Raw genomic sequence first — 13,406 nt, 5'->3', positions numbered from 1 at the left:
TAATAACGACCCCGCATTACTGCATCACTTCGGAGACAGTAACGCATTCCTAGAAGAAAGGCCGAGGGCTCAGAGCAACTTTCTCACCCGGGCTCGGCGTCTGAGTGCCAGACACAGGCAGTGACCGTGGTGCCACCTCCTACTTCCAAGGACGGGACGCAGTGGTCTCATTCTCGAGCGGACCGAAGGTGGCCCGCCGTGCGCAAGCTGCGCTCCGACGCTGTGGCCCGTCAGCGCCCGGTGCCTGAGGGGAGACTTCCCGCCCCCTTGCCCGGCCCCACTGCCCGCGCCTGGTCCCCAACCCGCCGCGGGGCACAGTCTGCTTGCTGAGGCGGGAACGGCTACGTGCAGGGTGCACATTTCTCCTCCCCGATTTTCCCCTTAAAAACACAAGTGCCGTTTAAATTAGTGAAGTCACAGCACTAGCAACAGTACCACGTTACGAGTTAGGGCGCCAGCTGGAGAGTCAACGGTGCAGAACCACCATCTTGCTCCGACGTCCGGAAGGAGAACCCGTCCACGCGCCGGCCGGCCCTGCACACAGGCCGTCTCACGGACGCCCCGGGTCGGGGGGCTGCCCCGTGGCGCAGCGGTCACTGCCGGGAAGCATCCCGCTGAAGGGGAAATTCTGACCTTGAGCCTTTCCTGCTGTGTGTACCTTGACCTTCTCTGTGCCTGGGTCCTTACACAGGGGAGACCCGCTTGCTCTCCAAAACCTCGGATCGAATTCGACAATGTGCCCAACAGGCTAGAGTACTGAATTTAAACTGGTAAGGCAAAACCTAAACCAAGAATAAATCAGAAGCCCTCAGTGTGTATTACATTTGGGCTGGTCAGACCACGTCTCAAGTGCTGGACTCACTCCTGCTGCATTTTGGGAGCACGCTGTTCGTGGGAACACCTAGCATTTTAACTGCTGTGCGCCTGAAGCCCCCACTGCCCACGTGCAACTGATGCTTCTCCCCCTTTTGGGGGAAATAAAGGAAATGAGCAGATGTTTACTTTTGTCTACTTGACGAACTATTTCAGTAAGATCACCATTCTTCCTTTCCAGAAGGTAAATTATACAAACAGTCACAAAGCGAATGCTTCATGTCTGTCCAATGCTGTGATGTGAGAGACTGTTGTGTCGACAGGACTTGTTTGTGATTTTCACGTTTTGTTAGTGGAACCTGCCCACCAAAGCCACCGCCAACGGGGTCAGAGGCAGGACAGTATGCTGTGACCCCTCACCTCTGCCGGGGAGTCAATGGAAGGCCAGAACACTGCCCTGCTTAGGGGCAACTGCCTCATCGTGCAGCGAGGACTGTGGGCTCTGTTCCTGGGGGCGGGTGTCCCCACCACGGTAACGGGCCCTGGAGTGGGCTGCACACGGCCTGCACCATCAGTGTGCCTTATGGAGGGATGCTGGGCTTATGGTCCCCCCGACCTCTGCAGGGGCAGGAAACAGGTCAGCCACGTGGGGGGTCCACCATGTCTGCGTGAAAGACCCCAGTGAAAACCCTGATGCCGAGGCTCAGTGGCCTTCCGGCCCTGGTGGTGCCGTGCACACATCACACGACACGCTGGAGAAGCAAGCGCGGTGCACACAACCCTCGGGGCGGGGGCGAGCGGGAGCGCACGGCAGGTCTCTGGGGGACCCCGGCCTGTGCAGCTGTGCCATGGGTTTCCTGGTGGATCTTAATCTTTGTCCCTCCGTGGTCACAGCCGGGGCGGGTCTGATAGCTGAGCACAGTCCTCCTGCCAGTGACCACCAAACAGAGGGAGGTTTTGCAGACCCTGCCTGGCAGGAGCCCTGCGCGGACCGCGTGCGGAGCAGGGGTCCAGCAAACGGCAGCGCACCCCTCCAGGTGAGTCTCCCCGAGCCCAGCGAGCCCAGCCCGGGCGGGAGCAGGGGCCCCGGGCCGCGCAGAGAACGGAAAAGCCGAGTAGTGAGGCCCGGACGTTACGAGGCACTGCCCTGGGTGGAGAATAAAAAGAGGAAAAATAACCTTTGAACTGGATTTGGGACTTCTCACTGCCTTTTAAAAAGAAGTAGAAGCCATCTGGGAAGGACCCACGTGTCTGAACCCGGGTGACCAGGGGTTAAGGCCGAGGCGGCACAGCCCCACGCCGCAGACCTGAAGGCGGGCGGGCGGGTCTTCCCGCGGCAGGAAGCGCTCACACGCTCTCGGCTCCTGCCCACGGCAGGGATGGACCGACTCGGCCCCCCACGCAGTCCATGCACACAGGCTGCCGAGCAAAGGCTTGGTGGTCTCGCCGGCCGTACTGGCTGGGGCGGGGCAGCCACGGTGGCCTCCCCCCCCCCCCCCCCCACGCTTTTCCACCCCGTGGCCACTCTCCGCTGCAGAGGATGGCAGGGCAGACCTTCCGAGGGCTGGGCGAGCCCCCCGACTCCCGACCCACACCCCAGGAGCAGTCTGCATTTTTTCTACCTCCCGCACCCCGGCCCTGCTCTGGGCGTGTGCGCAGGCACAGGGACGCGTGTGGGCCTTCTTGCTCCTGAGCTGAGCGGCCGGGCTGGAGGGCAGTCCGGCATCCTGTAGGCGCGTTGAGCATTAACCAGAGTCACTGTGCAGCTCGCATTAGAACTCACATCGTCTGGTTTTCAAGTGTGTTACTGGGCTCCTCGAGTCTGCCAAGATCCTAAAACCACGCTACGGATAACACGGCACGGATTCAGAGCACCCCAGAGACACATGGCCGTCACAGGAGGAGCAGGGGGGAACGTGGGTTCTGCAGCCCGCCTGGGGTGGGAAAGGAAGCGCACACTGGACACGCTTTTCCTATAAAACTTCGATATGAACTGCAAATGGCCCCACACTCCCCAGGTGAAGGGCAACTGTGACGTTCTGACCCGTCAAGTGTCTCTTCTTGCCGACGCCCCATCACCTCCTCGGGCCCCCCAGTCGGGACTTCAGGCTCTACCGGAGGACTCACACCCGTGTGCCATTTACTGTACGCGTGCCCGCACAACCCCCCCTAGGGAGCGGCTTGTAACCGCGTCACGTCAGTGCAGGTGCCCACACAACTGTTTTTAATCATCATCATTTCGAGGACTAAGTCTCCACGTGACGCCAACCAGGAGTGTGACCCCTTTCACAAGACAGATGCCTTAATCACCGTCCTAATGCGAGTTGCTCAGTGAAGGGTGAACAGAGGGTCTCGCTCCGGCTTTGAGCTTTCCCACCTCGTCTCGGAGCACATTGGGAGTGCAGGGCACCTGGTCGGATTCATACCAACTCTCTCATTTCTGAAAGAGAGCAGTGTTTATCCAGAAAGCCTCCTAGAAACAGCTTAAATCCAGCGATATTAAATGTAGAAATTAACTAAAATTTCAGAGGTGTTGGCGTTTGGCTCTGTTTTCTTCCTAAAGACACGTAAGCGGTTAAAACACACGTCCTCTTTGAAAGCCTGCAAGCCTCGCCTGCTGCATGGGGGATGGGGAGGGGGACTACAAGCGTGAGGGCTGGAGACCATAGCTGCACACATGCACACGCACACATGCACACGCACACACACACATGCACACATGCACGCGCACACACGTACATGCACACACACACGTGCACACACACGGTGAGAGTGCTGCATCCACAGCCCTGCTGTGCGGGAATGGCCACCTGGCTTCTGCCCAGACACTACGCTTGGAGCCAACCCATGGACCCCCAGCCTCTGCCCGTCCCAGGTCTGTGCTCAGGGCTGGCTTGGCGAACCGGCCCGACGCCCCCTCTCCACCATGCTACAGCAGGCCTTCTCTCCCGCCTCCACTGCTCCGGAAGGTTCCCTGGGCTGCCTAAGGTGCTGCGTCCTGGCTCCCTTCCCTGTGCTCCTTCGGGTGTACCCACTCTTCTCTGAGTGGCCATCGTGACAACCTACACTTACACGTGCGGGGGTCTGCTTGTTGGTCACGTCCCGCACCCCAACCCGCAGCACATCTGGGACTTCCACGCCGGAGGCGCTCGTGTGGCCAGCACGGGACAGTCCTCCAGCCACACAGAGCGGATGGTCTCTTACCCGGAGCGACTTAGGAGTGGAAAGCTGCTGGGGCACCTGACACAGGTGCCAGTGCATAAATGGGGCTGTTCTGAGCACCTGCTTGTGTGAGGCACTCTCCCCAGTTCTGGGAGGAGACTGGTGAGCAACCCCCCCCCCCCCCCCCCCAGCATCACCGGGGCTGGGAGCTAAGAAACGATGGTCTCCCTGGAAGTTACCAGTCCGCCTTTAGACCATTTCTTCACATACAAGACGCCAGTCATCTGAAGGAAGCACCGAGCCTTACTCTTAAGGTCTTATTATTACCGTAAAATGTTTCTTTATTTGGGGGGGTGGGGTGGGGCAGAGAGAGGCAGAGAAAATCCCAAGCAGACTCTGTGCACTCAGTACAGAGCCCCACGCGGGGCTTGAACCCGTGAACTGTGAGATCATGACCTGAGCTAAAACCAAGAGGTGCTCGCTTAACCGACCGAACCACCCAGGCACCCCACCTTTACTTTTTGTTGTTAAGTATTAAGTATCATGCTAATGACAGGATTCTTCACACATGCCCTTTATTAGGTTGAACAAATTCTTTTATTTCTAGTTTACTGGGAGATTTTATTAGGAATGGATGTTTGATTTCAGTCAAGAGTGTTTTTCCCCCTGAAGCTACTGAAATGATCATACGGATTTTCCCCTTTGTCCTGTAGATAAATTATACTGATTGATTCATCACAGTTGAACCAACCTTGCATTCCTGGAATAAGCCCCACTTGATCATGATGTATTACCTTTCTTATTTGTTGCCAGGCTTTATCCACTCCTACTTTGTAAGAGTTTTGCGTCTACATTCATAAGTGATTACGTTTCCAGTTTCTCATAATGCCTTTGTCTGGTATCAGTATCACTTTACCACCAGAGAAGCGTTTCTTCCCCTGTTGTATTCCAGAAGAGTTTGTACAGAATTGGTATTGTTTCCTCTTAAACATTTGGTAGAATTCACCTGAAGCCACCTAGCCCTGGATGTGGAAAGGTGTGTAACTGCAAATGAAATTTCTTGACTAGATACAAGAGCTGTGATGGCTCTGGGTGTTTTCAGTAACGTGAGAGAGCTGGGGGAGAGGAGGAGAAATTACTGATAATGCGCATGAGCATACACCGTTCTTTTGCTGGGCAACTGAGGCCAACACGGGTACGTGGTTTCTGGGCCCCTGGAGCAGTGCGCTTCACAGGAGGCTCTTCTGCACTGGCAAAAGGCAGATTCATAGAACAGTCTAACGGGATGATGTGCATCTACTTAATTTATTAAGCAACGTATATTGCAACCTTAACACTTAGTGAAATAAACTGTTTAAAAAAAATTTTTTTAATGTTTATTTATTTTTGAGAAAGGGAGAGACAGAGTGCAGGCTGGGGAGGGGCAGAGAGAGAGAGAGAGGGAGGGAAATGCAGAATCCGAAGCAGGCTCCAGGCTCCAAGCTGTCAGCACAGAGCCCGATGTGGGGCTCGAACTCACGAGCTGTGAGATCATGACCTGAGCTGAAGTCGGACACTTAACTGACTGAGGCCACCCAGGTGCCCCGAAATAAACTGTTTTTAAAACAAATTAGAAACAATATAAGGAACAACAGAAGGATTTTTGATTCTGCAGATTTAGTTTCAGTAGGTTGGGGAGAAATCTAGACATCGGGGGGTCTAGAACTCCTCAAATGTGTCCAAAGGCGGTCCAGGGCTGATAATGACCAGAACAATCATTCTGGCATTAAAAACAAAACTGCCCTTGGCCTTGGATGAGATGCCAGCATTTTCTGCGCTTACTTCTGTTCATAAATGAGGACACCTGTTTCAGAGAAGATTAAGAGTGTAGGTAAAGCATTAATAAGTGTGCTTTAAAGTCTAGCTTTAAAATTAGTTGTTTTAATCCGCACTACATGTTCCTACTTAGGTTCATGATTAAATATTTTTATTGTTGCGGTTTCGTGAATGGGACACTGTCTTCAATGTAACAAGCTGTGGTCGATACAGAAGAGTGTATGGGTTTGTGTATTTTTATTGGGGTCTCCTGAATCTTTGCCTAGATATACGGTCACACCATGTCTAAGGCGTAATTTTATTTTCTTGTAATAACTGCCATGATTTTTCCCTGCCATGCCGTCTGGATAGAGCATCCGGGACAGACAGTTTGAAATGGCATTGATGTTAGCAAACATCTTTGTTTTATCCTTCGCTTGGGAAGGACTGCACAGTCTATCCGGTGTGACGGTGAGTATTGGTTTAAGACAGGTAGCATGGATCACGTTAAGAAAGATCTGTCTGTTTTCGATGGACTATTGCTGGATTTGGAGAGGAAGCTAGTTTGTCTGTTTTGATCTGGAATGGGTACTGGGTTTTAACTTAAATGCCTTTTTAAAAGTCTCTAATGGAAGCGAGATTATCAAGTGGCTTTCAACTTCTACAGAGCCGTACGGACACATCTCCTAGTCAGTCGTTCTTGTATCCCTGGGGAAGAGGTCACCTGGTCACGGTCATTCAGTAGTACTGTAGCTTTGTTGGCCTTACAGGATTTCTGGATCTTTGTTTGTAAGATTTATCTCTGAGTTCCTTTTGTACTGTGTGTGTATTTATACTGTGTGTCTTGATCAGATTTTAGAACTTAGGAATAAGTTGGCCTTATGAAATGACTTAGAAGGTTTTGTACTATTTTCCTTGTTCAGAAAAGTTTTGGGTGGGATTTATTTTTGGCTTAAAATAACTGGCCTATAAAACTGTCTGGTCCAAAGTGGTTTTGGCAACTTTTTGAATTTTGTTTGTGGTCTACTCAGGTTTTAGGTGTTTTAGACTCCACTTGGCTAATTTATATTTTTCCCGAACAGGGTTACTTAATGAACTTTTCAAAAATATTAGCATTGGGGCTGTTCAGTACACTCACAAAAATTGAAGCCTGTTTGTCTGGTATACACTCCTCACGTGCAAATTTTGTGTGTATGCTTAGTCTGCATTCACTGTTTGGTATTATTTACTAATTTTGCCAGTCATTTTCCCATTTTACGTAGCTTTTGAATTTATTGCCTTCTCAGCCATTCCTTTTTGTTTTCCTTTCCTTTTATTTCCTTTGGTTTTGTTTTGTCTTCTAAATTGTTTACTCGGACGCAAGCTCACTTACTTCTCCTTACGGGTGAGAGCACTGCCTCCGGTTTGGCTTGCAGGGTGCTCGGCAGGGTGCCCCCTGGCAGAAGCGGACTTTCGTCGGCTGACGGCACCTGCTACAGTGCGAGCAGGAGCTGTCCAGCGTCCCCACGGAGGTCACGCCATGTCCTGGCCTCTCCTGACCATGGCTTCTCTCGGGTCCTATTCCCTACACTAACAGGACGTACACACAGAGCTGCTGAGGGTGGAGAGAAATTGTCAGGTCTCCGGCTCAGAATCCCTCTCAGGAGCAGGTAACGCGCTGCTGCCCGCTATCCCGGTGAGGCCCTCTCCGTGGGCAGAAGCAGGGCACGCGGCTTTCCCTGTTCCCTGGGGGCGCTCACGGTGACGGTGTGGGCCACCTAGCACCCCGGCTCCCGTATCCGTGGCCCACAGAGCACGAAACCTTCCTGGCACTCAGGCGTGGGCTCCTTAGTGAGAAAGTTTCGGTCTCCACGTGATCTCATCTGGTCAGGCAGCCTTGTCACTACCTGAATAAAACGTGGGGGGTTAGTTTGTCACATCTTCCTCGGGCGCTGCCATGTTCCTACGGAAGCGGCTGCTGACGTACTAGGATGTGATCCTGAGAGGTATTCCTCTGATATGTGAAGAGAGCTCAGAGCTTAGAGGCTCACATTTCAAATGACTATTTCTAGGATTACTGAGCTTATAGAAATTTCTAATAATGTGACTACTGACAATAATACAAAGGTAAAGAGACTTGAAACGTGAATATAAAAACTACATTTGGAGGAAGCCTGGGCTAAATGTCAGCCACAGGCCGCTTAGTGACATCCAACCCTTGTCACGGGCAACTTATGAACACATTGTCACCTCTCCATGCTCAGAAGCCAGTACAGGAAAGTATTCCCAGGGTCCTACCGCATGAGAGAAAACAGAATATGAGGCAAGGTCTGATCACTAATTTTTCCCTACGATCCCATTATCCAGAAACTTCTGTGCTATTACTAACGAAAAGCTTGGGGACATTACTTTTCTCCTCTTGGCAGTTACACACACACCTGGCAGTTCTGCTCAGGGATGCATTTCTTACCAGGCGCCTTTGAAATCGTAACCCGATCACTGACCCACACATCTTCCACTGCGGTCCCACCAGCACGCTCATAACCGAATGGAGTCACGAACACGAGAGGCAAGCTGGTCACCCGGAAAAACTGCCCCCAACAGTCACGGCGGGCCGTGCGTGCGCCTTCTCTGCTGCTCCCGAGAGCAGGGCTTCCAACGCTGACAGGGACCTGAGCCCACACGTGCTGACAAGCGCCACGGTCCGTCCCACTGTGAGGAGCACCCGCGACAAAGTGAGTGTAAAACGAGAGCACACCGTGCGCGGGACGGCTCGCTTTGGTAAGTCCAGAAGCAGTGCCAGTAAGGATGTGATATTCTTCTATATTTAAATAATCCACTCGTAGTCTGGCATAAATTTTAGCCGATTCTTACCAAGAAACGTCTAAGTGAGGAGCTAACATCTACACCTGAAAATAATATGCAAACGCAGACCTCGCCTACGTGCAGGATGAGGCCACGGTGCGGACGAGAACATTGCTAGCGAGTAGCTAGCGTTCAGAAGTCAGCAGTCCTTAAAGTCACAGCCGACTGATCTTTTTGGACCAAAAGACACCAGAGCCCTTCAAGGTTTGTGTCACCATATGCCCTGATTGCTTGAGCTGACAACCTTCCAACGCCAAGGCTCTGCCCACTGAGCTCGTACCCGCCAGGACTGCTCGTGACATTCGGGGTCCTGGCTTCCTCTACCTGCGCTGGACACAGGACAGCTGGAGGGGGCTGGGTTGCAACTCTGTCCAGGGATTTCCAGGCAACGCCCACTGTTCACTAAGCTGCAATTCGCTCTGCTGACGCCGTAGAGACAAAGCGACGGGCAAGTGAAACTTCCTACTCGCGTAGAGAAAATGAACTATTGATCACTTATCATAAGGAACAGGACAGGGCATCGGGGCTCCACGGGATGAATGCAAGACGAGCTGCTGCCACTCCAGCACTGCCACCTGCCGCACCTTAAAGTATCACCCGCGTTCCACGACCACACGTCGCCACAAGTATTCAGTGACCGCACCTCAGTTTAACATGAGCTGCCCCGGAATGCAATTATTTGTATGAGACCTTCACTTGCGCACATCCGCAGGGAGGGAAAAGACCCTCTGTTTGCAGGAAAATGGAAAGGAAGGCCGCTTCTGTTGTGAGGAAATGCAACTGTGACGTCAGACTCGGACACAGGAACGTTCGACTTCAGCGCGTCCTTTCGAAAGACAAAGAGGACGCGAGAGCCGGGAGTACGCAGGGACCGTGAGGGCGGAGTGCTGAGGCGGAATCTGCTACAAAGCTCCCGAGCGATAGCATTGCTTATTAACCACACGTGTTGTGATAGGTCAACGCTGAGGTCAGACAGAAACCATCAATTGAGCCATTTCCCTGAACAAAGCTCCAGGGTGCAATATTCTAAGCACTTTATTCAATAAAAAATGCTTTTAAAACGGTGCTTTGGTGATTGGGAACACTGCCATCATCCGTCAACCTAACTGCAGCAAAGTTCAATAAGCTAAATAATGAACCATTTAGATGATTTTCCTTGGGCCTCGGGGATTTGCAGACACTGCATCAATAAAGCTCTTTAAAAATTATGACAAAGTCTATTTTTTCATTTTCAGATTTAAAATCTGTTGGGGATTTTTTTAAGTTATTTAACATGCTGCTACTTCTGATCATTGCCCAATCTCCAAAGTAGAAGGAAAATTGTAAACAAGTAAAAAATTTAATTATAAGATTAGCAGTTCTATTTAGTTCTCGTAATCTCGGAATCAACGAAATCCCTCTCTACTGTGAATTCCTAATTTAAGATTCAAAAAGTGTTAGGACTTACATAAAAAACCAAAGATAAAAAACCCTATGTATTTTTTTCTTCCTTCCTTCTTTTCCTCCTTCCTTTCTTTTTAGAGAGAGTGAGGAGGGTAGAGAGGTAGCGGTGAGGGAGTGCGGGGGAGGGAGGGAGGGAGGGAGAGAGAGAATCCCAAGCAGGCTCTACGCTCAGCACGGAGCCTGACGTGGGGCTCGATCCCACAATGCTGGGATCATGACCTGAGACGAAATCAAGATTCAGATGCTCGACCAACTAAGCCACCCAGGCACCCCAAAAATCCCATGTAGTTTCAGGAAATTCATATTTCTTTTTGGCAGGTATTAAGGTGAAATACGTAATATAATATTTTTAAAACAAATACAATTTTTCTTGAGAAACATCTGTGGTCTCAGCTTCCTGTGCTTAAGACTGAGAAATAATTCTTAATCCATAATCAAATGGGATTCTTGACAATTTCTAGCACGTTATAACACAGAACACGATGTATTCAACCCTTTCCTTACATGAAAAGGAATGTGGTCCATTTCCTTTACAGAGCAGTCGCCAGTGGCCTACACTTGTCTCAAAGTGTCCACCGGAACGCTGAGACGGCAACTTACAGATCTTATAAATCTTAGCTATTCATCTTATAGCTTCTCCTGCGTTTCCTGTTACCAAATACACACGCGCGCGCGCACACACACACACGCACCAGATTCTTACGTCTACGTGCGGAATGCAACACTCCCGGTGTTACTGGACGCCGACACCCAGAGGCGGCTGTGCCTGAGGGAGTGGGGGGCCTGGTCCTACACGCACCCAGTCTCCTCCATACACAACGAGCTACACTCTCGAGCTTCTCGACAACCCACAGCACCGCCGCTAATCCAACGTTCACGGCCTGAGCCATACCCCCCAAATGAGAGGGCGGGGTGACACTGTGACTCACAAAAAGATGCAGTCGGTCATCACAGTTCATTAGGTATCGAAAAGGGAAAGGCTACAAACCCCAGGGCTCTGGTTCCCACTCGATGTCGTGGCCTGATATTGCCAGGAGACTGGTTTCTGGATAATTACCAAGGTCTGCTCCCCACACCTCCCTGCACGGCCTGGGCCTCGGGGCCCGGCCGAGATCTGTGCACCCCACATCTGCAGGGGGAGGAGGGGCCCAGCTGAGACTTGCGCACTCCACACCCACGGAAGGGATGGGGGGCTCGGCTGAGACCTGTACACCCCGTATTTGCAAGTGGAGGGGTCCCGGCTGAGACCCATGCATCCCACACCTGTGGGAGAGAGGGAGGGCCTGGCAGAGACCTGTGCACCCCATATCCGCGGGGGGGCCCGGCTGAGACCCGTGCACCCCACATCCGCAGGGGGGAGGGGGGCCTGGCTGAGACCCACACACCCGAGAAGGAAGACGAGGGTCCCAGGAGGCACAGTAAGAGCACAGCCTGCCCCCCCCACACCCCTGCAGCACCACGTACCCTGCGCCCAGGATGTGCCAGAGGGTGACCCAGACAGGACACCGTGGAGGTAATGGTTCAGGATCAAGCAGATTTGAGACCCTGCTTTGTCTTCAGCCTTTTTCATTCTTTTCAGTGTAAGAAAACCGAGTAATTCCAAGAGTAACAGAGTTACTGTAAAGCTGTCCAACAGTAATGGTGTTTACGAAACAGTAAGGGCTCCCTTTATCTCGTCCTCATCAACGAGAACCAAGGACGGGGCGCCTGGTGGGCGCAGGCGAAGACGCCCGGGCAGAAGTCGGGGTGCGGCACTCGGGGCGCCCGTGGGAGGACCCTGCGGGGAAGGGGTGCAAGGGACGCGACAGCGGCCACAGGAGGGAGGACGTGCGGGTGTGGGCACAGACACCAGGAGGGGGCTCCAGGCGTGAGTTTGAGGGGGGAGAGGAGCAGCGGCCCTGGTCTGGGCTTTCCACGGCGAAAGGAAAACAACCCAACTTCTACCTTTTTGGCTGGTTTCTCACCACCTTTAAGTTCTTACACGAGAAATGACGCGTTGCCCTAATTTCTAACTTAGTTTGTTCTGGTTACTATCAGATAATTTCTTGACTAAATAATCGAAGAAATGCCAATGTAACTAAATCCGCAAAAATGAATTTGGTTTCCAGAAAATACAGCAGTGCATAAAGCTTTGTAAAAAAACACTACAAATCTGGAGGTGCTGTTTTCATCATTATGAAGTCACGTCTTTGTTTCCACTGGGGGACCCTTGGGGGGCGCTGCCCAGGAACCGCTCAGACCACTGGCCCACCTGGCTCCTGGCTCGGGCGCTGGCAGCACGCCCTGGGAGGGGCCGCGGGAAGACGGCCAGGACCCGGGGGCTCTCAGCCGTGGGTGCACCTTAGCGCGTCCCCAGAATGGAGAAGCGTCCAGCCCCACGAGGCCCACCCAACAATCACCGGTGGAACTGAGCCCGTGCGCAGAAAAAGGCAGATAAACAAAACAGACAAAAGACAATCGAGGTTGTGAGCGCACCTGATGTGCGGACAGGATCAAGGGTGCCGATGTGTCCACCCGTGGCGCCCCAGGAGGCCGCACACAAGGGCTGAGGGCACCTCTGGGAACGAGACACGTCAGGACGGTCACAACCCGCCTTCTCCCGCTGCAGGGAGAGGACACAAGCCCCTTCCAGATGTGCCAGCCTGGCCAGGGCTCCTCCGTTCAGCCCCGCAACACAGGCTGCACGGTCCTCTCTGCCCGCGGCCACAAGCTGGCTCGGCCGTTACTCCTGGGATGCCTTTCCTAACACTTTAAACTCACCGCTTACCTTGTGACTTCCTGACTGATTTTAATCACTGAAACAGGGTGCAATGGTTCCAGGCTCTGCGGGGTACGTGTGGGAGCACCCGCCACTTCCCGTTCCCAGCTGCACAATGTGGCCCTGAGCGTCCGCGGCCTCACCAGCTTCCCGATGCTGACACCCCGGCAGTAATGCGACACCCAGTTTCCCTGCAGTGATGTTATTACAGTGGAAGGACCCTGCTCTTCTGAAATAACGTTGATAACAAGAATCACCGGGCTCCTTTTTAAAACATCAGACTTTTTTAAAAAAACTATGATTTTGGGGCACCTGGGTGGCTCAGTCAGTTGAGCCCCTGACTTCGGCTCAGGTCATGATCTCATGCTCTCAAGGTCTGTGAGTTTGGGCCCCAACAGCTCAGAGCCTGGAGCCTGCTTCGGATTCTGTGTCTCCCTCTCTCTCTGCCCCTCCCCCGCTCATGCTCTGTCTGTCTGTCTCTCTCTCTCTCTCAAAAATAAATAAAGGTTAAAACACCCTGTGATTGGGGGTTATTATATGATCCAGTTTTAGCAGGTAAAGAAGCTTGTTTGCTTCCACAGTTTGATGACAG

General features: G+C 52.4%; 1 protein-coding gene across 10 annotated transcripts in view; it reads right to left on the bottom strand.

Moving 5' to 3' along the window:
* Positions 1-13,406, bottom strand: part of ATP9B (ATPase phospholipid transporting 9B) — a 254,753-nt gene that overhangs the window by 33,551 nt on the left and 207,796 nt on the right. The window lies entirely within an intron of this gene.

The sequence above is a fragment of the Panthera onca genome, chromosome D3, assembly GCF_046562875.1.
Source record: "Panthera onca isolate mPanOnc1 chromosome D3, mPanOnc1 haplotype 2, whole genome shotgun sequence".
NCBI classification, from domain to species: Eukaryota; Metazoa; Chordata; class Mammalia; order Carnivora; family Felidae; genus Panthera; species Panthera onca.
The sequence above is the reverse complement of the archived record's forward strand: the minus strand, read 5'-3'. Positions and strand labels throughout refer to the sequence as shown.